The sequence below is a fragment of the Salminus brasiliensis genome, chromosome 13, assembly GCF_030463535.1.
Source record: "Salminus brasiliensis chromosome 13, fSalBra1.hap2, whole genome shotgun sequence".
Classification (NCBI taxonomy): Eukaryota; Metazoa; Chordata; class Actinopteri; order Characiformes; family Bryconidae; genus Salminus; species Salminus brasiliensis.
Window position 1 is genome coordinate 7321534 of NC_132890.1, and position 11576 is coordinate 7333109.

Consider the following 11576-nt stretch of genomic DNA (forward strand, 5'->3'; position numbering starts at 1 on the left):
CGGAGGCCATGCAGCAGCCGAGTCAGTCTGGATTGCATCACTGTAGAAATTAGACTCCTAATAAATATTAATAGAGACTGCAAACTACCATCTACATGGCAAAACCAGCAGTATATTGCCCAGCTCTCCTGGGCAGAGGGGGCAGAGGGTTGTGGTACAGGTGGTGGATGTGAGGATTGGGGCATGCTGGGTAATTTGGGGCTAAATGGCTGTAGATTGTTCTTCAGCAATGACAGATGCTACCCAAGAGCACATCAGGAGTCGACTTTGGCTTTCAACTGCATCAGTGAATGGAGGCACATTTCCTTCAACCCCTAATTTACACAACCCATCTTTAACCTCAAAGGTGCCCTAGAATGCAAAACTTTATTTCCAACATAAAAAAATGGGCCAATTCCAAACCTCAAACCTCTAAGAAACTACATACGCCCAATCCATTGCTAAATGCAATGGCTACTGTGGGAAAATATGGAAGCAAGGCTAAAAATGCTAACTGCTAATGCTAGCCAAATGAGGGGAGCACCACTTTGACAAGGGGTGACCGGAGGATGAGTGTGGCGGCCACAACTGAGAAGAACTGGTAAAAATAAACAGTATAAGATAAAGTCCTAGCCAGGTGCCAGGCTAAAAGCTAACTCTACCAGACCCTACCAGATCTCTTCAACTGAGTAGCTACACACCATGCCGAATGGACATGAGAGGATAACAACACTTTCCAAAATGACTGTGCTAAGCTACGCTAGGCTATGTGTCTACCGTGAGCCATTGTGGTGGTGTAAGCCATCCAATAAAAGCAGAGCTCGTAATTTCTTCCTCTAAATCCTCTGTGAATGGAAATCAGTTATTATATTATATATATTATATGATATATTTTAAGGCAAAGTAACAGGGTGGTAAATTGGCTGCAATTGAGCAGTTTTGTGCCCCAAACAAAGTCACATACTTACTATTTAAACATCAAAAAACAACTCAAATATTCAATAAATTCATTATTGGCTCCTTTACAGCTTAAAGACTTATATTTAAACTATCTCTGTTCTGATTGGTTGGCCTGTACTGGGCCTCATTCAAAAAGCAGTCCAGGCTGAAACACTTGAGCACAAATATGCAAATGTGTTGGTTTTTGTGACGTTATAAAAACAATGAACTCTATTTCAATGAAGTCTATTACACTGGCCCCTTAAATAAGACCAAGTGAGGTTACCCTCTTCTAAAGTCTGAGGCTGGTGGGCGTACCACCAACCAAGGACCCTCAGGTCATACAAGCTGGTCTTGGTACTTAAAGCCGTCAAACTTCAAGCTTTTTTCCAGCAGAAGGTCTTTTCTGCATGTGCTTATGCTGATCTGTGTAGCCTTGGCATTTGCTGATGCCTTTGACCCTCCATGACAGCATTTGTAAATTCACAGCTTGCCCTCGGAGGGAGTTTTGGGCTGTGCATCTTTGAGGATCTTAGCATCTTTAGCCTAAGCACTGCTACATGCTAGTGCTAGTGAGGTTAAAGATCTGCTTATAACTCAGGGCTGCTGAATAAGTAATTGTGCTCCAGCCTTGATCCCTAAGCCACAGGGCTCCAGGCTCTGTCAGTTGGTACAGCCCTATCTGCACTCCGGCCTAGTAGCGGTGGCGGTGATCCTGCCCACAGCGAGGGCATTTACTCAATGCAATCCATGTGGCCTGCCCCAAAGGACTGCACAGGCCATCCGCTGAGATTTGCAGCACATTTACGCCACCCCTAAACACACACACACACACACACACATACACCCAAGCCCAGTAAAAAAGTAAATCTGTATGACCTTTCTTCACCCACTCTCTATTTTTCTCAGTCTCTGTAGCTGAAGTTTTTCTTTACTAGGAACTTGGAACCACTTTCGAAGAAGCATTAACCCCCCCACACCCCCACCCCACCCCCTCCTCGCTGGTGCAGTAATTGTATCCACTGCACATCTGTCTGTATGGCAGCTCCTCTCGCTAAAGGAGCCTAAGGTGAGTGTGTGAATGTGAACAGGGAGATTTGAGATTCTGCTTTGAGCGGTAGCCTGAAGGTTTAACTTATGGTCGCATACCATAATTACAGCAAATTGTACTTATGGGAAAGTGGAGAAATCATGTGGAGTAAGTTCCTGCTGTGCTCTGTAATATCTATTCTACAGGCCAAGATAGCCGACGACCTCAGTATACACATATAACCCATCTGGGCAACCATACTGCTGCTATGGACAAAACCAAATGCAGATATACTGCACATGCTGAGGTGTGCTGTACATTCCCTTAATAACATTACGGGACACTATATGTCCAAATGTTTGTGGACACCCCTTTTAAAGCCACTTTAAATTGCACCATTGCTCACACAAGGTTAAATTCTTCAAGACATTCTCCAATCAGACTTTTTTTTTGTGGTTTCTAGATAGTTGAGCAAGCTCTCCCATTGGTTAGGCCTTCAGGAGCTGGGCAGAAGACCCTATGTGCTAGATTAACTACCAGCATTATTAGGAAGCTTTGATTTCAGGTGGATGGGGTCAGTTTCATAAAAAAAAAAAAAAAAACAGCAGCAACATGTCATGCTAGGCATTCTGGACTGTGACTACAGAAGGTAGCCTAACCAGGTTTCAGTCAGCTATTTGCTAGCATTAGCATTATGTTAACTGATACTTTGGGTTTGCAGTAGTCGCTAAATATCTTTCTTTTTTTTGCTTAATTACCAAAAATAACTTGTGCAACCTACCCTCTATGTCCAAACATTTGTGGACACCCCTTCTAATGACACAGCTGACACAGATGTGCAAATGCACACACAGCTTGTAGAGAAGTACTGCCATTAGAATAGGACTCTCTGGAGCAGATAAACATGAACCTATAGGCACCATGCTGCCTAATGCCAGGTTGTGGCTAGAGGGGTATAAAGCCCCCAGCATTGAGCTGTGGAGCAGTGGAAGAACTGGAATGATCCAGTACTTTTTGGGATGAGTTGGGGAGTTGGGGATCATCCAACATCCGGACCTCACTAATGCCTTTGTCGATGAATACAATTAAACCCTAACAGCAATGTTCCAAATTTACAACAAAAGAAGGATCAGCTCTTTTTAATACCCTTAATGTCAGAAGATATAATGAATGAGCAGATGTCCCAATACTTATTTTGTTGCTTCAGAACTTATGAGAGAAGAACTCACTGGCGTAATTAGCTAGATAGCCAATTTTCTCTGCCAGTATAAGTCAACAATGCAAGCTTGATGTTTTCCATGATGAATGGACCAATAGAAATGCTCTAAAATTGAGCAAAAAGGTTTTTCCTTCTCCTGTAAAGCTGTCATTTTGGGATACAAGGTTTGTGCATGACAATATGTAAACATTTACCATTTATTATATTCAATGTTGATTTTTTTTATGGTTAAAATGATAACTTTACTTCTGAGGCTGTAGTAGTGCGCCCTCTGTTGGCTGCATGTGTCACTAATATGCGTCTCAGGCTATGACAGTAGCTAATTGCATGGTGGAATGCTGGGGCATATGAGGACTTTCTCCAGCGCTTCGACAGTAAGGGATTAATGTGCGGCCTTATCATGCATGACTGAAATCGAGAGAGGAGGGATTATGATGGCAGAGGAGAAAAGTGACAGAGAGTGTGTGCAATCATTAAATTACCCATTCAGGCTGCCATTACCGCATCACTGAGGGGATTCATTCCTCGGCACGTCTGTCCTCCACAGCGCTTTCCATACATCTGTGTCTCTCTCCTTCTCACCGAGTGTGACGGTGGGGGAACGAGTGAGAGCGGGGCGACGGAAAAACAAAACGACGATGAAGGAAAGGTGGAGGGATTTGTTTTGACAGACATGCACTGAATCAGATGCCTGCCACACAGGGCCTGGTGTCACAGATCTGTCTTAATTACAGCCTCTCTGAGAGCACCCCTGTTTGTTTCTGTGCCTAATGAGTTAGATAGGGATTAAGCACTGTGCTCCGGGCCAATTAGCACACCCATTCCCAAAGCACAGCAGCCAGAGCCACACACAGACAGCTAGAGCCATCCAGCGTTGCCTGGAGAGTGAGGGGACTGAACACCTACCCTACCTTAGCTTACCTTAAAGGAGGCTGCACACTACAGAGCTCTGGTCTTTTATAGTTGCCTGTGAGGTCAGTTCATAATATTTGACAATCTGTTGCAAAGCTGATTCATGTAAATGAAAAATCTCTGTTCTGATTGGCTGCCCTGTATTCTACATCATTCAAAAAACAGTCCAGGCTGAAGCACTCCTTAATTCAGTAACAGTGGCTGGACTGAACCGATCATTTTTAGAATTGAGTACACATTCAACCCCGTCACATAAAAAAATGTTACAGTGTTGAACGTGACGGGGTTGAAAATTTAGTTTTAGAATGGCTAACGCCTTTTTGTGCTTTCTACTATTGTACTGTAAGATTTATCGAGTTGGAACAGGCTTGAAAAAACATCTTAAAATTTAATCAGAAAGATCGAACCATTATTTTTACAGGGAAGAAATAACAGCGTTATGGGGTTGAATGGGACTCAGGGGCCCCAGAAAAAGCAGCAAAATACATAAATACATAAAAATCATATTTTGTAAAGTTGACAATTGCAATATTTTATATTACGTTTCAATAATAGTCTATTTATAGGATGTCAATCAATGACAACATGCAAAATAGATTAACAATCTTTTATATATAGATACATATATATTAATTTTATATATTTCTTTCATTTTTTCTTTTTATTTGCTAAGTGACTATTTGCTAACTGAATTTGGAAGAACCACACCCTGAACTCCCTGGCCCTCAAGCCCCTTGTATGTTAACAGCAGATCCTTTAAGGCTGCAAGTTGTGAGGTGGGGTCTTAATGGATTGCATCAATGAGTCTTAATGGGGTTCCAATGACCCTGTCGCCAGTTCACCAGTTGTCCTTTCTTGGAGCATTTTTTGGAAGGTACTGACCACTGGATACCAGGAAAAACCCAACAAGACCTGTCTAATGTTTGGAGATGTTCGGGCCCAGTCGTCTAGCCATCACAGTTTGGTTCTGTCAAAGTGGCTCAGATTCTTATGCTTGCCCATTTTTTCTGCTAACAACACATCTGTTCACTCGCTCCCTAAAATATGTATATCCCACCTCTTGACAGATGCCACTGTGGATGAAGATCAATAGTCAATAATTTTCAGTGTTGGTGCAATTTATTGAAGCTTAATTTCCATATATGGACACTACGGTCTGGAGTAGCACTCTTTTACAACTCTTTTTCTTGTGGAGTTCTGTTTTCCATGTTATTGGGCCCTTTCAGGACAAGTGTTCCTCAGCATTGATGATTGTACATCTTCGTACCTACTTTATTCCAATGCTTGCTTTCATTAGAGTTCAAATCAGGGTGATTGCACAGCCTAGTTCAGCCCTGCGTTCAATCAGACCCTTTTCTGCTCCTGATTGGAAGAGCAGTCCATGCGCTGTAATGATCTTCACAATACCTTTACATTAATGGCCGTTTCAATTAGAGCTTCAGCAAGTCTTATCAGTGAGGTGTCCTCTTTTTAGGATCTTAAAATGTGTCTGGAATTGCTGGAATTTCACTTTAATTTCATGTTTGTGTTTGTTTCTACAGTTTCCACTCTTTCTCTGTACAAATTTAACAGCTTTACACATGTTCCTTTAAGCCCTGCCTCTCTCTGCCACGGTCCTACAACTAGAAGGGGTCGTACTTCAAGCCCCCAGCCAAATATCCCAACTACGGCACATGCCGTTTTTTCAAAACCAAAATAGGGTCACCCTAGTTCAGTTGCATAAGGTAACAGAACACAAAGTGAAAGATCCAGGGGTCATCAGTTGAGACATGCTGCTTTGCCATCAGTGGCAGAGCAATGTTGTCCAGCACAGGCGCCTGTGGGGTAGTGTGGTGGAGCTGGGGACCTGGCGCTTTCCTCAGAGAGTCTCAGCTGCTCGGCAATTGGAGGAGCCATGTGTTAAGGCCTTACCCTCCTAGTGTTGGGAGCATTGCTAATGCTAGGGGAGCTCTGGAGGAGTGGTTTAATTTCACAGTACCAAATTTGGAGAAAAGTGAAAGAATCGACCAGAAGAATTTATAAAACCCAGAGAAGAGGCTGGATGAAGCAGGCCAGGTCATCAATATGGGAATTCTCTTGGAGGCCTGAGCTGCAGCATGTGTGGACAGCCTGGGCGAAGATTACAGCGTTCTGTGTGCTGTTGTACGGGCTGCTAGTGTTGCTGTGTGGGTCTGGCCTCTAGCTTGTCTAATTGGAGCTGGTGATTGCGGGGCTCCGTCACACAAAGGGCTGATGTGCGCAATTACAGTATGCAGAGTCAAAGAGCACGACTCTCAAATGTCACTGACGCATTTCATCAGCGCGAGAGGATGGCAGCTCAGCTGTAAATTAGCGACTATGCAAATCCACCCTCGGTGACTGTCCCTCTCTCTCTCTCTCTCTCTCTCTCTCTCTCTCTCTCTCACTCACTCACTCACTCACTCTCGCTCGCTGTCTTGTGTCCTTCTCTGTGTTTCTGTCACATTTTCTCTCTCTCTCTCTCTCTCTCTCTCTCTCTCACTCACTCACTCACTCACTCTCGCTCGCTGTCTTGTGTCCTTCTCTGTGTTTCTGTTTACATTTTCTCTCTCTCTCTCTCTCTCTCTCTCTCTCTCTGTCTCTCTCAGGATAATGATCCTTACACACCTCAAAGTTCACAGGAGGTGCAGTAAAGGTTTGCCATGACCTTCACAGTGTCTAATGAATGGCATTCAACTACTTTAAGTTGCACTCATTGCTGACACAGATGTGCAAAAGCACACACACACATCAAAAATCTGTGGATAGACCCATGCAAAGACCTCCCACATAAGAATTACAGAAGTATTCACAAGCTGTGTTACTTACCAAACGGGGTGTTAATAAGTACTGACCACGCAGAGTGCCCAAACTTTTGCTTTGAGCCTATTCTTTTGTAATGTTTAGGAAATTATAAGGGAAAATAAGGGATGTAAAAATATGGGATGGCCTTCTTTGAGTAGAAGGTTGGTTGTGTAAACCCTCAACCACTATTCCTTTTGTCTTCAGTCGGGCATCCTGTCACATGACTGATATGTGGCAAGGGTGTCCAGCTCCTGTCCGGGAGGGCCTTAGTCCAGTACACTTTGCTCAATTCTCTACTCTAATTCATCTGACCAGTTATCCAGTTGCTGTGTTTGAGTGGAGGGGAAACTTGTGCTGGACTGTGGCCTTCCAGAACTGCAGCTTATATGGACAAAAGTATTGGGACACCTGCTCATTCATTGTTTTTTCTGAAGTTAAGGTTAATAAAAATATTTTTTTCCTGCTTTTGTTGGAGTAAATGTCTCTACTGTCCAGGGAAGTAGGCTTTCTACTAGAGTTTGTAGCATAGCTGTGAGGGTTTGATTGCATTCAGTGACAAGAACGACAAAAGCATCAAGAGACTGAAGTCAGGATGTTTGATGATCACCACCCCACCTCATCCCTAACTCATCCCAAAAGTATTGGCTGGAGCACCAACCATCATTTCAGAGAATACAGTTCTACAGTTCCACAGCTCATTGGGGGGCTTTGCATGCCTCAAGCCCACGCCTGACATTAGGCCTGGTGCCTATAGGTTTATATTTATCTGCTCCAGAGAGTCATATTCTTTTGGCAGTACTTCTCTAGGGGGTCTAGACAAGCTGTGTGTGTGTGTCAGCAATGAGTGCAGATTAAAGTAGCTGAATGCTTTCATTAGAAGAGGTGTCCACAAACATTTAGACATACATGGTACTTGTGGTAGGAACCATTTTCCTAGAGTGAAGAGTAAGGAGTAACAGACTATAAATAACTTTCTTTTTCCTTTTAACCACATAATTGTGCTTGTTAAAGCTTTCTTTTGATTACGAGTGGTTTCCAAATGGCAACCCTAACATCCATATCGATTTGCTTTGTGAGTCTAATGAGGCTCAGCTTTGGTTGCTGCAAGGCCACCTGGGTTTATGCTCATTTCTGTTCAGGGTCAAGGACTACTAACCGCAGTAATGTGCATATTTTCAGCCACACTGTTCAGGGTCCATTGATTATGTTATAAAAAAAAAACTTTTTTTACTGCAGATGTAACTGACAGAATCAGCCAATTATTATCCTATGACCACAGATAAAGTGAGCACAGGCCAGACAGAACCCTAATTGTAGAATTATCCCTCAAGTAGTTCTTTAAAATGTAAAATGACTTTCATGCACATACATTTGGGTATCTGGACTGACTACCAATAAACCTTCATTATTGTAATTTTTTTTTTTTTTTTTTTTTGGGGGGGGGGGGGGGGGCGCTGCCGACGTGATCAGTCTACACTGATCTGATTTCGCTTGGCTTTCTATGGCATAATCTCTTTATTTACAATCATACCACCCCATCTAAGCAGCCCCACTCCACTATTTTTGCAAATGCAGTCTTAAATAGGACCACTACTCAAAATTATGGTCGTGGGGTGCATTTTTGGGGTACTTTCAGACTGCATACAGCACAAAATAGAAACTCTATCATGACGGTTTATCAATTCTGATTTGAGTAGTTGGAAACCTAAGGACAGAGAGGCAGGAATATGATGCTACAACTCAGAGAGAGAGAGAGAGAGAGAGAAAGATAGAGAGATAGAGATAGTAAAATGTGGCGTGGGACAGCAAGAGCGCAAGCTAGAGTAAGAGATGTGAACTCAAGGTGAAGTAAATGCTAGCTAACTAGTGCAAACAGGGAGAACAAATGAGAACAAGCCTAAAGTAGAACGTAACGTCAAAGAATTCGAGTAGCGGAGAGAAGTTGTAAAAGGGTGGGGAGTGTTTGCAGTGGGGTTGAGCCGCGGTTTCTTACCATTTAAAGAAACAGGCACTCAAACCAGCCGTTCTGAAGAGGACTGTTAAGCAGGGTGAAAAGACTGATGTGAACCAAAGCTGCTCACAGGCATTTCATTAAGGATACCCCAGGATACTGTGATAACAGGTGGAAAAGGGATATAATATCTCCCCTTTAAACAGAATATAGATTCTCTTCATCTAGTGTCTCCTATTTTAACAAATCATCTTGTTTTCCACTAAACATGGCATGTTACTGACCTACTAACTAAACCATTAACTTTTCATGTTACACATCATACTTCATACTGAGAGAGCTTAGAAATAAACTGAGAGAGTCATGCTTAAATTGGAGAAGATCATGCTGTGGGTGGTCTCCAGGATTACAGGCACTAAACCCACTCTACTGTTCCATCATATCTTCATTAGGCCCTATTAATGCATATAGTGGAAGTAGAATGTACACTAACTTGTCAGTGACCATTAGACACCATTACTGTCAGGAGATGAGGCTGACGTATTACGGGGCGCCGTACATGAAACCCCGTATCACAGCCGTCCATACTGCCCCCTCCTCAATAAAAATCATGTGAGGTTCCATTACCAGCTCTTTCACGCTGGCTTTCTTTAAACGTTGGGGGTGCCGCTTCGGTTTGCCAGCTAAATTAGTCATTCAAAGCCATTTAGAGATGTCTAATGTGCTCATCTGAGTTCCCCCCTTCATCCACCGAAAGAAAAGCGAGGTGCTGATACAGGCGTGACGACTGTCTGCGCGTTTTAAATCACGTATAGTCCTCACGCACTCTCCGGGCAGTGGAATAAGTGGCGATGATTTGTGTTTTAGCCAGCGTTCAAGGTTAGTGTGGCCTAAGAGAGAGTGAGGGACAGAAAGAGAGAGAATTAGACATGTGTGAAATAAATAAGGCAATGGGCAGCTTGTCAAAGCCATGACAAAGTGAAGCAGTGAAGGTGAAATTAAGAAAATAGGGGAATAACTTACAGACAAGTTACACAAAACTGACGAAAGCCAGAGAGACCAGCTTATATAACACTTCCGGACTTGTCCCTGGCCTATTTATCATTTCTGCCTTTCTGTCTCTATTTACATATTTGTCCCTTCAGGCCTAAAAGGATTCAGACAGATAGACGAACAGAAAGAGCGAGACACAGGGTCATGTCTACATCCTGCCCCTCTGAAACCGGTGACAGGTTCTGGCATCTTTTCCAAAGTAACCATGGAAACCTGTGCCCTCTTCACTCAATGAGAGTTTTGCCCTGGGCCAGGTCCACAAGGGCTGGCGTGAGCTTGCGGCAAGCTGCATTCATCTGAAGCCTTTGATGGAATGCAAAGTTATTACTCATGAGTTGAATCTGATGAATCATAGGAGCACGGAAACGAGCTGGCGAGAGTTATGTTTGGCTTGTAAACGCTTAGTTCTGCCCATCGTCTGGACGAACGTTACGGCTACAGTGCCTAAAAAAAAGCCTTCTCCAGCATCTTTGTTATCCTGTTGCTTCAAAAGTCTTCCGTCATTTTGCACAGACAAGAGCACAAAGCGACCGGAGCGGAAATTCACTGATCACCGCATATCAAAAACCTGCAAGCCTCTTACAGCGCACAACATCTGAAGAGCTTTCTTCCCTCATATACAAAAGAGGGGGAAGCTATTTCCGTTTAGGCTTCCTGTTCCAGCAAAACAAGCCTGCACACTGTTCTACTTACCCAAGCCTCACCACAGTCACCAATCCTCACTCTGTGTGAGAAGGAAACGGCGGGATTAGCGTGGTTTTGAGCCTGTCTGCAAAATTGGAAGGGATGCACTCCTGTTCTCTGATCTACATAAGAAAATAGTTCCCCCCAGAGAACCAGCGATCTCCCACATACTGAAATCTAATATATATATATATATATATATATATATATATATATATATATATATATATATATATATATATATATATGTACAGTCTCTCAAGGCAGCTCTTTCATTACCGCTGTATAACAATACCACTGACAGCATCAATCCTGTCCTACTCATCCATTACAGCAAAAATGGCCCATAAATGCACATTTGATCCCAATTAGTGGAAGGAAGCTATCTATAACGACAATTTGATTTACATCTTCAATATCGGACTACCTGGTCCCACCAAGGTTAATAACATCGCAAACCCAGAATGCTCATTAGAGGGGGCAATAACGGAGCTAATTGAAGTCCATTAACCCTGCCAAGAGCGCTCATTTCTTCTCTTTTGCCTTTTATGACTCAGCTTTCCTTCCATTACAAGTTCTTGTCAATAGATTGTGGCACAACCTTGCGTTATATGGGACATATCCATAAATGGTTCGTTTAATATCCTTCTTCCTCAGTTTTATGACACAGATCATTTTTTTATTGTTTTATTGTTGAGTTGGTTTCTTTTTTAATGGAATTTCTCAATGTAGTCATCGTGCTGACCAGTCCTAATGGCCCACGCAGGCCCAGAAAGCCAAAAAAGAAGCCAAAAGTAAAGGCCATTAGCCATAACGAGACCTTAGGTAAGATGCGCAAGCAGCAGGCGACGGAGGAAAAGAGCCGCAGTCCTTGAGCTTGCTTTTGTATGATACCTTGCCGGTCAAAAGTTTGGGGACACTTACTTTTCAAAGGCAGGATGATTTTAATTTTAGTGACTGTTTATATGAAAGACTAACCGGGGCAAGCCTTTCATATAAACAGTCCC